This window comes from Chelonoidis abingdonii, chromosome 2 (assembly GCF_003597395.2).
Source record: "Chelonoidis abingdonii isolate Lonesome George chromosome 2, CheloAbing_2.0, whole genome shotgun sequence".
Taxonomy (NCBI): Eukaryota; Metazoa; Chordata; order Testudines; family Testudinidae; genus Chelonoidis; species Chelonoidis abingdonii.
The window spans coordinates 206,033,551-206,046,934 of NC_133770.1; the positions used below are offsets into that span (position 1 = coordinate 206,033,551).

At 45.0% G+C, this 13,384-nt stretch overlaps 1 protein-coding gene across 2 annotated transcripts in view; it reads right to left on the reverse strand.

The window, feature by feature from the left end:
• LDLRAD4 (low density lipoprotein receptor class A domain containing 4) overlaps positions 1–13,384 on the reverse strand; it is a 462,955-nt gene that overhangs the window by 43,006 nt on the left and 406,565 nt on the right. Inside the window, exon 2 of one of the 2 annotated variants that reach the window (XM_075062927.1) lies at positions 9,182–9,300. The exons of the other annotated variant lie outside the window; for it this stretch is intronic. The gene's annotated coding sequence lies outside the window, so the exon portion shown is untranslated. The remainder of the gene's footprint in view (positions 1–9,181; positions 9,301–13,384) is intronic. 2 annotated transcript variants of the gene reach the window in all.

Sequence of the window (13,384 nt, forward strand, 5' to 3'; positions counted from 1 at the left end):
TCTTTGGGCAAGGAGTGCGTGGTCTCCAAAAGGAAGTGATACTATTACTGCATTTATTTTATTGAAGTTTAATTAATTGACTGAGTTTCCTGGAAAGTAGTAAATACTTGCATAAAATGTCATTTGTGCAACAATATCAACAAACCATCAACATTTGAGATGGAAAACACTTATTAGGTGATATTGTCCATTCCCCGGCCAACACAGAATTGTTGTCTTTGGTGTTTGTTCTTGTGCACACTGTTCAAGTATTGTTGTCAAGAAGTACCCACAGAACCTAAGATCACCCAGTGTAGTGAAGCTTTTGCAGAAGACCGTAAAATACGTACATCATCATACGCCAAAGCACAAAAAGAAAAGGGCAACCCTAGCATTGGTGTTAAAACCCATTAAATGAAGTGGTGTTCTGAGAAGAGTTTTGGTATATGTACAATATACAAACATTCTGCCTGTTTCAAGACCTCTTCCCACTGAAAAGAATAATCTCTGGGAAAATGCTTTTGTTCCAAAGCAGTGGTGCATTGATTATTTCCACCATTTTCAGCTGATTCAAAGAGTATTCACAACACTCCAAAAATATTAAGGAAAATATAGTAGAGGATTATAGATAAGTAAAAACTTCAGTGGAGTATTTTATTTATCCCTTTAGTTCCTTCTTTTATAATAATATTTTGCACTTCCATTGCTCCTTTCGCCTATGGATCTCTAAGTGCCTTACAAACACCTATTACTGAAGCCTCAACACCCATGAGGGACAGTCTCGTATTATCATTCCTAATTTGCACATGGGGAAAGCTGAGGTACAGAACTGTTAAATGACATACCTAGGGGCTCAGGCTGAGTCAGCAGCAGTCAGGAACAGGACCCAGATCTCTGAGTCCAGTTCTTTGCGCCAGTTTAAGTTTTCAGGGTCAGTCGTTTGACGGTACTTTTCTGTAACAGATCACAATTGTGTAATGCACAGTACAGATCTTCACTAGAGTTGCCAACTTTCGAATAGCAGAAAACCAAACACCCTTACCCCACCCCCTTCCCTGGTCCTTCCACGAGGCCCCGCCCCTGCTCACTCCATCACCCCCTCCCTCTGTCACTTGCTTTCCCCCACCCTCACTAACTCGCTCATTTTCAGTGGGCTGGGGCAGGGGGTTGGAGTGTGAGAGGAGGTGAAGGCTCCAGTTGGGGGTGTGAGCTCTGGGCTGGGGCCAGTGATGAGGGATTTGGGGTACAGGAGGGGGCTGCAGATGGGGTCAAGGGATTTGGAGTGTAGGAGGGGGCTCCAGGCTAGGATAAGGGGTTGGGATTCGGGGGTGTGTGTGACAGAGCTCTGGCTGGAGGTGAGGGCTCTGGGCTGGAGATGGTGATGAGGGATTTGGGATGCAGGAGGGGACTGGGGCCGAGGGGTTCTGAGTGTAAGAGTGGGCTCTGGGCTAGAGCAGGGGGTTGCGATGCTGGGGGGGGGGTGAGGGCTCTGTCTGGGGCCAGTGATGAGAGATTTGGGGTGCAGGAGGGGACTCTGGGCTGGAGCCACGGGGTTCAGAGTGCGGGAGAGGGTGAGGGGTGCAGGCTCTGGGTGGCGCTTACCCCAGGAACCAGCGTCATGTCCATCCAGCTCCTAGATGGCTAGGGGGCTCTGCGGACTGCCCCCATCTGCAGGCACCAACCCTGCAGCTCCCATTGGCCACAGTTCACAGCTACTGGAAGTTGTGGAGCCAGCGCTACGAGTGGTGGCAGTGCGCAGAGCCGCTGTGGCTGCCCTTATGCCTATGAGCCGGAGGGACATGCTGGCTGCTTGCTAGGAGCTACATGGAGGTGGTTAGGGAACCTGCCAGCCTGCCACCAACCAGACTTTTAATAGCCCAGTCAACAGAGCTGACTGGCGCCGCCAGGGTCCCTTTTCTGGTCAAAAATCGAACACCTGGCAATCCTAATCTTTACCATGGATTATTCCTTTTGCTACAAACACACAGACACAGGCACACTATCACCCATAGCTTACACAAATGATTTGTTAAGAGCTCTGTATCTACTGCCTCTGTCACTTTTTCTATGCGTCATTCTTCTGTTGGCATAAATCTCAGACAAAGCTTGAAAATTAAGGACCATTCCAGACATGTCTAGACTCTCAGCTCTGCAAGGTAAATATTCTTGAACACTCTAACCTTTATGGGAGGTGATTATAGCCAGCTCAGACAGATTAACTGACACACAACTAGCTAATACCCTGAACACCTTAACATGCAAATATCTTTAATCTTATTAAAATTACACAATTCACCATACTGTAACAATAAGATGGGGGAGGAGAAGGTGCCAAAAGTAACTGAATGTACAGGCTATCTGGCTAATCAGACAAAAACAGGCCACAATGTTTATGGAATTATTATTTCCATTTAGGAGCCAAGGGGTTCCAGTCATTAGCCTTCCTTACCCACATCAAACTCAATTAAATTATTATAATTAGGTGGGGAAGTGAGGAACAGTCATCATCTCCCTAAGACAGTGACTAACGTACAAATTTAGTAAGTCAGAAAGGCAGTGCTAAGTCTTTTATCATATGATACTACAGGGATGAGAACAGCATAATTACGTAGATAGATCATTCTAGCGTGGACTGGCTGACTCTGTTCCCTCACTTATTAAAAAAAAAAAAAAGGTACCAATACCAAAATATTTTACAGTGATGGTCCAAACAACACAGGAACACAGTTGTAAAATGAAGTGTTATGGATCATTACCATACAATGCTGTCCTAGCTCCCTGCTAGCAACTATAATCATTACACTATCTCCTTAAAGGTGGAACGGCAGGGAGTCTCCATCAATTGTATGACTGTTCCAGAAATATAGCAGTCAGAAATGGGATGCTACTTGTAAAAGTAAAACATGTAGCTCTGATAACTGACCCCTGTTCTTGCCTTGATACATTTTCCACAAAAAGCAGTAACGTTAAACCTATTAGAAATATTCACTTCATCTCCAGCTGTACAAAAATAATAATCTGAATATTAGACACAGCAAGTGTTCGATGATAATTACTTAACTATGATTAGGCTAATTGTAATCACTATTCAGAAAAATAACAATGCTTTGTATTTCTATAGCACCTTACATCTGAGGAAACCCAAAGCCTTTCCAAACATTAAGGAATTTAATTACAAAACAACCCTTTCAGGTAGATATGATTATACCCATTTTACAGATGGGCAAACCACGGGACAGAGAGGTTAAGTGACTTGCTAAAGGTCCCCCCAGGAAATCTGTGGCAGCGCCAGGAATAAAACTTGGGTTTACTGACTTCCAGTCCTACACATTAACAACAAAAATATCCATTCTCCAATAATATGAACATATGATCAACTAGGAAGAAAAAAATTAAATAATTAAAACAGGAAATCATTAATAAGCTGGTTATGAGTTTTTAGTAAATTAGTGCTTACCAATAAATACCAAGGTGATAGCTTGGATTGTAGGGGTTTGTGCAAGAATAATATAAACGTCTGTCAATCATATACAACAGTAAAGAGAGAAGGTTGAAAGCTTTCTTAAGATATCTTGTACTAGTTATTTCTTATGATAATTTGCTACTTCTAGAAAGCATACTGGCCAGAAAGAGGAGCTGATAAAAAGGGAGGAGTAAGTTACTGTATTTTCCAAAGGCTTTGCTCAGCTGTATTCTTATGTAGTAAAAGCAGTTCAGCATCACTAGGCGTGGAGAAGGAAGACTGATGTGTCCTGAACTGTCTACAGTTTCTACATCCTTAGTTTTATAAAGAATGAACCCCCCACAACATACGTTTCATATCAAATGAAAGTCCTGCCAAAAGTGATTTAAATACTGAATCATCCCATGAACACTAGGACATTATCAAACACATATTTATTCCTAGATCTGGGATTACTGATCAACTGCAAGAAATCTCCTAAAAGTATAAAAAATATTCAAACACCATCACACAATCAGATACATACACAACTGATATATAATATCTTTACTTGAAACTTGGGTTCCAGTCTGCTTTAAGTCAATAATTATACAAACCTGTTGGTATCAGATGAATATTTTCCACATCAAAAATAACTTCACAAATTCAGCACCTGTGAGAGTCCTGACTCAAGGCAGACTCCTGGAATAGGAAGATGTCACAGAATGGGATGGCTCTTTAAGAGAGCTGGATTTAGCCCCACCTATGACAAATTAACTGCCTCCCAGGAGATGGATTTGAGGCCAGGGATCAGGTGATAGCTCTGCAAGTCACCTGGTCCTCAACTAAGAGGCCAGCAAGCTGTTCAGTTGGGAAAAGAGACCTGCATGGAAGATCCTGGTTGGAGTCTCAGTGTCAGGGGAAAAAGCTCCAGAATGGCGCCCTCCACTCTAGCTAGATGGAAGACCTGGCTGGAGATGCCTGTTGTATGTGCTGGGGCCTTATCAGGAAGAAGCTTTAGAAGGGCCAGGCAGTAAGACTTGGTTTATCTCTCTTGATTTGTGGTGGACTGTTTTAGTTTTGTAAAACAAACACATCCCTGAAGAAAAGGATTGAGATTCTGCCACTGCTGGGAGCTTTGTTTGACACAGTGGCCAGCGAATTAACCTACCAGCCTGTAAAAGGGTATCACAGATTAGGATTTGGGGCATTACTACTGTGTATAGAAGCTTGTGCTGTGCCCACCCAACTTATTGCTACCAGTTTCACACTTTTATGAGCACCAAATTAATTTCAGCTGGCTTTTCTCCTTTAAAGTCCAATGCAAGTCATTGTCTATCATTGGGACTGCTCCCACAAGAATTTTTCCCCTGTTGGGTTCTGAGAGTTCCTCTGGGGTAGACTGAGAACAGAACTGTAAACAAGACAGAGCCAATTTGGTACAAGGTGCATCAGATAAAAAATTGCAAAGATTTTCTTTACAATAGCAGATACTGTAGGATAGAAAGTAATCAGAGATCTAATGGTAACACTGTCTGGGAAAAAGGACTTTTAAAAAAGGAAAAGATTTAGTTGCAAGCGCCCTTTTAGAAATGCTTGAAAGGCCTGGGGGTCAACCCTCCTGAGCAAATAAGTAAAAATAACATAAGATATTATACTACGTAAATTCACATATATCAGCCTTTAAAATGAAATTCATATCATGGAAATTGTGCTTTAATTTCAGTGGAAGCCAATTTATACCTGAGCACAGGCCATGAAGGATGAGCAATTTGTAAAATGAATCTAAATCTTCCACATATTATTGGGTTCTTAAAAGTAATTAAATAAAATTACTTACATTAAATTCAAAAACATCTGATATAAGAACACTATATTTCACTTTTCAGCTATTGTAGAGTAGTTATACAATTTAGTTTACAAAAGCCTCCTAGACCAAGCAGTCTGGAAACATATTATGATCCAGATGAGGCAGTCTGATGTTCATAGCTAAATACAATAATAATACAATATTTTGCACTTCTCAAAGAACTTGATCCAATACCCATTGAAGTTCATGGAAAAACTCCCATTGACTTCAACTGCATTGGATCAGGCATATGGTACTTTACGACTTAGCCTAAAACCCTTGCTAAAGGATCAAATACATTTGGTAACTTAAGAATTGTGAGATTCTCACCTGACACTTGAGCTATGAGGAGAGAAGAGGGTGAAACATTTTTATAGGATCAGATGATCATCTCTATGTGGCATGGAAGATAAAAGGGAAGAAAATATCCTGGAAAACTGTGAAACCTTGAGAGCTGCATCAGCTCACTGTGTCACCCCCATTTTATCTGGGAGTTTGTGGAAGGTGCTCCATGCAAAACTACTCAGTTGTGGTGCTGAGGGATTTGGTTGGTAGAGGCCAGCTGTCTATGTGGCATGCTCCTCTGCATATAAATAAATGATTTTCTGTTTCAATTTAACCATCCATATTGAAACTTTCAATCAATTCTGTCCTTTAATTTAAAGTACAACAAACAAGTCACAAATGGGGTCTTTCCTCCTTCCTTTGTAAATTCAAGTGAGTACACCTCTATCACAGGCATTATGACTTATCATGTAGATAAAAGTTCACAGAATTTTAAATCACACAGACTGATGCTGAGATCATTTGTAGTAGGATTAAAATTTGAAAAAACACCTTACAATTGTTAAGGGTATAACAAAATTAACACTGTTGGAGCAGTAGAGATATTTTCCCAGTAAAAACATACATATAGTTTGGGGAAACATGGTATATAATTTTTCACCTTTGAGATCATCAGTACAGTTATTAGTATTATCAGTGTCAGCATACTTGATGTCTGAAGAACCCTCTAGGCAACATGAAAACATGATTTCAGATAAGCAACTACTGTAACAGCTCAGTTTGTGACCCACTAGCTGACAGTGACAAAAGAGGCAAATTGGCAAATATTTTTGTGAAAATCCTTTTTTTCAAATCAGACAATGAATTGTATTTCCAGTATGCTAAGTCTCCTATTACAGAACTGAGCAATTTTAAAAAAATATAATACTTAACATAAGAACATAAGAATGGCCACATTGGATCAGATCAGTGGTACATCTAGCCCAGAATCCTGTCTTCCAACAGTGTCCAATGCTTCAGAGGGAACGAACAGAACACGTAATCATAAAGTGATCCATCCCCTGTCAACCATTCCCAGCTTCCGGCAAACAGAGGCTAGGGACACCATTCCTGCACACCCTGGCTAATAGCCATCGATGGACCTATCCTCCATGAACTTGTCTATTTCTTTTTTGAACCCTGTTATAGTCTTTAGCTTCACAACTTCCTCTGGCAAGGAGTTCCACAGGTTTTTATGAAGAAATACTTTCTTTTGTTTGTTTTAAACCTGCTGCCTATTCATTTCATTTGGTGACCCCTAGTTCTTGTATTATGAAAATGAGTAAACAACACTTATTTACTTTTCCACACCAGTCATGATTTTATAGACCTCTATCATATCCCCCCTTAGTCATCCCTTTTTCAAGCTGAAAAGTCCCAGTCTTATTAATCTCTCCTCATATGGATGCTGTTCCAAACCCCTAACAATGTTTGTTACCCTTTTCTGTACCTTTTCCAATTCCAATATATCTTGAGATGGGGCAACCACATCCCATAGGTGCTAACTCCGTGGGTGCTGCAGGGCTGGAGCACTGACAGGGAAAAATTAGCGGGTTCTCCACACCCACCAGCAGCCAAGCTCCCCTACCCCCACCCCCTCCTCCTTCCCTGAGTGTGGTGTCCCTGTTCCGCCCCCTCCCAGCTCTTCCCGCCCACTGCCTAACAGCTCTTTGGTGGCACTTAGGACTTTCCAGGAGGGAGGGTGAGGAATGGGGATGTGGCGCACTTGGGGGAGGAGGCGGTAAAAAGGCAGGGCAGGGGCAGGGACTTGGGGAAAAGGGGTGGAATTGGGGTGAGGCAAGGGTGGTGCAGGGGCGGGTCAAGCACCCACGGGGCAAAGGGGAAGTCGGTGCCTATGACCACATGTACACACAGTATTCAAGATGTGGGTGTACCATGGGTTTATATAGAGACAATATGATATTTTCTGTCTTATAAACTATCCCTTTCCTAACGATTCCCAACATTCTGTTAGCTTTTTTGACTGCTGCTGCACATGGAGTGGATGTTTTCAGAGAACTATCCAAAATGACTCTCTTGAACAGTAACAGGTAATTTAAACCCTACCATTTTATATGTGTAGATTGGATTATGTTTTCCAACGTGCATTACTTTGCGTTTATCAACAATGAATTTCATCTGCCATTTTGTTGCCCAGTGACCCAGTTTTGTGAGAGCCGTTTGTAACTCTTTGAAGTCTGCTTTGGACTTAACTATCTGGAGTAGTTTTGTATCATCTGCAAAATTTGCCACCTCCTTGTTTACCACTTTTCACATACTTCATAGAGCTCTAATTGTCTTGTAAGAGTAATTCCTGAGATTTCACCAGAAATCAGATTTCTTTAGGAGATAATTACATGTGCTTTTATTCTTCCTAGCTCTACCATCACAACTGAATACAGAAAGTTTGTTTTTTCCCTCCCTCTAAAATAACCCATTGCTGTTATCATGAGCTAAATTACACACACAGCTGGCATGTATTCTAAGGATAATAAAACTGTTTATAATATGATTTTTTAAAAAACCAGCAGTTATTAATTGACTGACCTATTTCTTCTATAATACACAATACTTCTAAAAATAATTCCAGGTGATCATTTTAAACTGTCTCTTGAAAAATGAAAAGTTGAAGGAGTGATAGCGAATCATCAGCTAAAATCTGCAGAGAACAATTTGACAGAAGGGAGCAAAATGAAGAGGAGTAATAGGAAAAAATTTGTAAAAAGGGAAAATGTAAGCTGAATAATAAGGAAAAATTCCCACCGTGATATGTAGTAGACTAGTGTTTCCCAAGCTTTTGAAAATTAACATTGTTCCTCTTTGCAGAAAATTAAACCAATCACCCCTCCTCCCAAAACACACACCTTAAACATAGGCCTGCCATGGGTTGTTAAAGACCTAACCATGGTATGTCATCATTGCACAGTTAATGCCAGTGACTGACATGAAGGTCTGAGCACCCAGGCTAGCCTCGTCAAGATTCCCACAACAAAGCCCTACTGCACTTCTATATCCTCACTGTTTCTGCATTTATCCATGTGCGTCTGGGGGGCACAGGCCATGCTTCTTTGTGCTGAGACGCTAGGATTTTTTTCCCCAGTCAACTGTGGGAGAACTTGTCTGTCCTTTGGGGGCAATTATGGGAGGGAATTGGAGGACCACCAGCACTCAAGTGATTTTGCCTGTGCCCTCACTGCAAAGTAGGCAGGTTCTAGTCTGAGTTAAAGCAGCATCCGGGCTCTAACATCGGCCCTCCCCCCAACAGATAAGGCAGCTGGGGGTTAACAAAACTCCAAACCAGGGTCAGAGGGTTTTTCTGTGGGGAAGTTGGGCTAAAACTCAAGTAAAGAGTTTAGGGTAACTGTGCGGTGAAGACATCTCCCAGCTCATTCTTCATGCCCCACATTCTGGGAAATACCACATTACACTGTGGAACCATCTCCCAGAGGATGTGGTGGAAGCCATGTTTCTTGGACACTGAGGTGGAGACGGGCAGAATTAAATGTGTATATTTCTTTTAAAATGTATGTCATTATCTATATTAGAAGGAACATGTCATTTAAAAAAAATAATTTATTTTCAACTACCTGTGCTGCTTGTTTGCCTTTTCCCTTTCTCTCAGAATGGGCAATGAAAATAGTCGAGTCAGTTTTCCTTTCCCTTGCTGCCACAGTTCCTGTTCCCACTGACGTTACTGGCAAGACTCCTGTTGATTTCAATTAAAAGAAGATCAGGCCCAGTCCTGCAAACCTTACTCATACAACTACTTCAACTCCACCCTTCCTTTTTGACATTATTCCACAGTTTAATATTTTTAAAATAAAGACAAATTGGAACTAACTAGATGTGTGTCTAAGGGCATGTCTACACATACACCACTGCAGCGGATCTGGTGAAGATGCTATATGCCTACGGAAGAGAGCTTTCCCATCAACATAATAAACTAGGGTTGCCAGGTATCCGGTTTTTGACCCAGAAAGTCCAGTCGAAAAGGGGACCTGGCAGTGTCCAGTCAGCACTGCTGACTGGACACTAAAAGTCCAGTTACCAGAGTAACCGTGATCAGCCTCCCTGCCAAGAGGGCAGGAAGACCCAGCAGCTGCTCATGGAGAGCCTCAGTGGTGGCTACAGGGGGCCTCCTGCAGCACGGGAAAGCAGCTCCGGCTGAGGAAGGGGCCCACTTGGGGCTGGAGAGTGCCCGCAGGTTTGCACTGGTACTGCGAGCAGAACGGACAAGGGGAGGACAAGCTCCAAGCACATGAGAGAGGCTGCAGGAAGGAAGGAGGTGGCCCACTACCTGCAGGGTATGGATGCCTCGAGAAGGGCCATTCGGAGAGCAGCCCCTGGCCCTGCTCCAGTTGCCCCCTGCTAACTGCAGAGGGGCCCAGGATCGGTATGGGGCCGCTTATCCCTGAAGGGCTGGGCAGGGCTACCAATCCCAGCTCTATGCATGGTGCAATCACCAACCAGGTAGGAGCCTGGCCACCCTCGGCACCACTCCGTGGGAACTCAGAGTCTGGGAGCCGTGGCCCCAGGAGTCTATCACCGTGGGGTGCGGAGGAACCAGGAGCAGAGGCTCATTAAACCCCTTGGGAGAAGCGGGGAGACTCTAGAACCAATATATCCATTTTGGAGCCAGCCAGGGCACATGGGTTGTGGCTGCCTGGGGAGGTGGGGACGGCTACAAACAATGGGGCAAGTTCCCCAGAGGGAAGCAAGTAGCCCCATACCCCCAGTTCCATGAACCCAGACAAGCAGGGGATGCCTAGGCATGTTTGAGACCGTACCTTGCCTCGGCATTGGGGGCCTGGAGGAGCTGGGAACCAGGACACCTGGGTTTTCTCCCTGACTCTGGGAGGGGAGTGGGGGCTGGAAGTCAGGACTCTTGGGTTCTAGTCCCAGCTCCTCCAGGGACTTGTTATGTGAACTGAGTGAGTAGCTTATGGAGAAAGTCTCCCCCGCACTCCAGTAACTGGTGGGGTGGGGAGAGTGCGGCAGTCCCAGGGCTGGGTGCAGGGTAGGGGAGGGGGAGAGAGGAGCGAGCAGAGGGCAGAGCCTTGGGGGAGGGGGTGAAGCAGAGGGTGGAGCTTTAGGGGGAGGAGGCAGAGCAGGGGAGTCCAGTTTTCAGAAATTGGAAAGTTGGCAACGCTAAATAAAACCACCGCTGCAAATGGCGGAAGCTATGTTGGCAGGAGAAGCTCCCTGGCCGACCCAGAGCTGTGCACACTTGTGCTTATGTCGGTGTAATTTATGTTGCTGGGGGTAACTTATGTTACTTATGCCAACATAAGCTGTAGTGTAGACATAGCCTAACGCTAAGCTTTTTTTTATGATTTCTCTCTGTTGTAACACGAACTCTCCCACACCCATTCAAAATCCTTTGCCATTCCTTGCCTGATCCTACAAGGTGCTTAGCACCTACTACTCCCTCTTGTCATATCAGGCCATTCGATTACGGTTCCTAATGATAGCAACATACTATTCTATTTGTTTGGCTTCCTTGGCACTATGAACACAGTTTTACAACCTTCAGGGCCGTCCTTAGCCATATGCAGAATAGGCAGCCGCCTAGGGCACAACTAGGTCTGAGGGCACCGCTCTGCTGGAAGCCCGGACAGATGGGAAGCAGTGGAGCATGTAAGAGCAGGGCTGCTGGGTTCTAGAGAGAGCCGAATGCAGCACAGTCTGAGAGAGGGGATTGGCTGCTGGGGTCTCTGGGAAGAGGTGGGGGAAGGAACTCACCTGTGAGTGTGACTCTTTCCCCCTGGTGTGAGGTGAGGCAGGCTCGGTGGCTCTGGCAGTATCCTTTGTTGTCCCCCATAACATCCATTCTTCTTCCCCCTACCCCATGGAGCACCCTACATTTCTCCATCTCCCCCCTCCCCTGCCTGGCTGCCTACTGAGGAATGAAAGTGAAAGTAACTCACCTCCTTTGCAGGCAGCCAGGATTTGAATGGTCGCACAGGACTCGGCTGGGGATAGCCATACAGCATGTGCAAAAAATCAGGACGGGGGTTGGGGGAGGGTGAGCAGATGTTCCACTTTTATAGGGACAGTCCCAATTTTTGGATCTTTTTCTTATACAGACTCCTGGTGCCTATATAAGACAAAGCCCCAAATATCAGGACTGGCCCTATAAAATCAGAACATCTGGATCTGGTCACCCTAGCTGGGAAGTGCTTCTCTCCCCCGGGCGGAGCTGCACAGGGGACGATGAGCTGCTGTGGCTCCGTGGGTCCCCCGTCCCTGAGATCAGATGGTGTGCTAACTTTACCATGGTCCGTTGGGCTGGCGAAGGTGCCTATTGGCGTGTGATCGGACCTGAGGGTTTGCTGCTGCTGTTGCCACTCTGCACCCCAAGAGGTGGATTTTGGGGTCCTGCAGTTTTCCACCTATCTCCTCCTCTACTGCAGCTGTTGGACCAGCAGGCTGGGGCTGAGCCAAGCATGAAAGCAGTGCTGTGTTACCATTTAGACTGTCATTTAACAAATTTGTTTGCCAAAAATGCTTGCTAACAATCCTGAATTCAATTTCAGTTAAAAAAAAAATCAATATCTTAGCCAAAAACAGAAAATTAAGTTGTTGACAATATTTGTGACAAGTTTGGCATGGGGAAGGGAGTGGGCCAGTTTTCATCAGAGAAACAAAAAATGTTGACTGACTTTCCTATAGCCCTGCTAAATAGAGCCCTCCAACAACTGTAATATGCTCATCTCCTTACTAGTGTATAGAGCAGGGGTTCCCAAACTTTAACATCCCGTGAACCCCTTTCACTAAATCGTGAAATGTCATGAATCCCTTCCTAAAAATGAATATTTTCAGGGATTTACGTTTAAATTTCCTCAGCGTGATGGATGCCTCAACTGCCCGTCCCGCTCTTCCTGGGGCGCAGGCTGGGGTTCGGGCTGCCGGCTCCCCTGCTAATGGGGGCAGGGCTCAGGCTGCCAGCCTCAACTGCCCAGCCCCACTCTTCCTGTTACTCGGACTACCAGCCCCGGTCAGAGCACTGGGGTTCAGGCTGCCAGCACCCTTGCTGACCCCCGGAACTCGGGCTGCCAGCCCAAACTGCCCGGCCCTGCTCTCCCTGGGGTTTGGGGTGTCTGCCCTGCAACCAGGTCCCACCTGCTGTCTCCAATGCCCAGGGTCCTCTGGTCGCCATTAGTGAAATTTTTCTGGTGAACCCCTTGTAACGTTCTGCGAACCCCCTGGGGGTTCGCGAACCCTAGTTTGGGAACCACTTGTATAGAGCAGGGGTCGGCAACCTACGGCACATGTGCCAAAGGTGACATGCTAGCTGATTTTGGATGCTCTGGGGTTCCGGTTGCTGCCCCATTGCCAGCTGGGGTCCTGGCCACCGGACCCACTCAGCACCCGCTGCTGGCCTGGGACCCCCAAGGAACCCTAGGTTGGCAGCAGGCTAAGCAGGCCGGCGGCTGAGACCCTGGCTAAGCCACTCAACCCACTGTCCGCCTGGGGTTCCATTCACTCAGCTGGCAGCAGGCTGAGTGGGACTAAATTCAACTAAATAGGAAAAAAAGAGCAACTAATGACAAAGTGCAAGAACCTAGAGAGCCTCCTGAAGCACGGTGATCATTTTGATTTAAATGGACTTGAACTGTACGAAGAATTGAGTATACTGTCATCAATGCTGCCACATGCAAAATCAATGATGGACATTGTACAGTTTATTCATACCAGCAAACTTGTTGATATATATATCTCCTAATGTGTACATTGCCACTCGTATTCTACTGACAATTTCTGTAACAGTAGCATCAGGAGAACGGAGT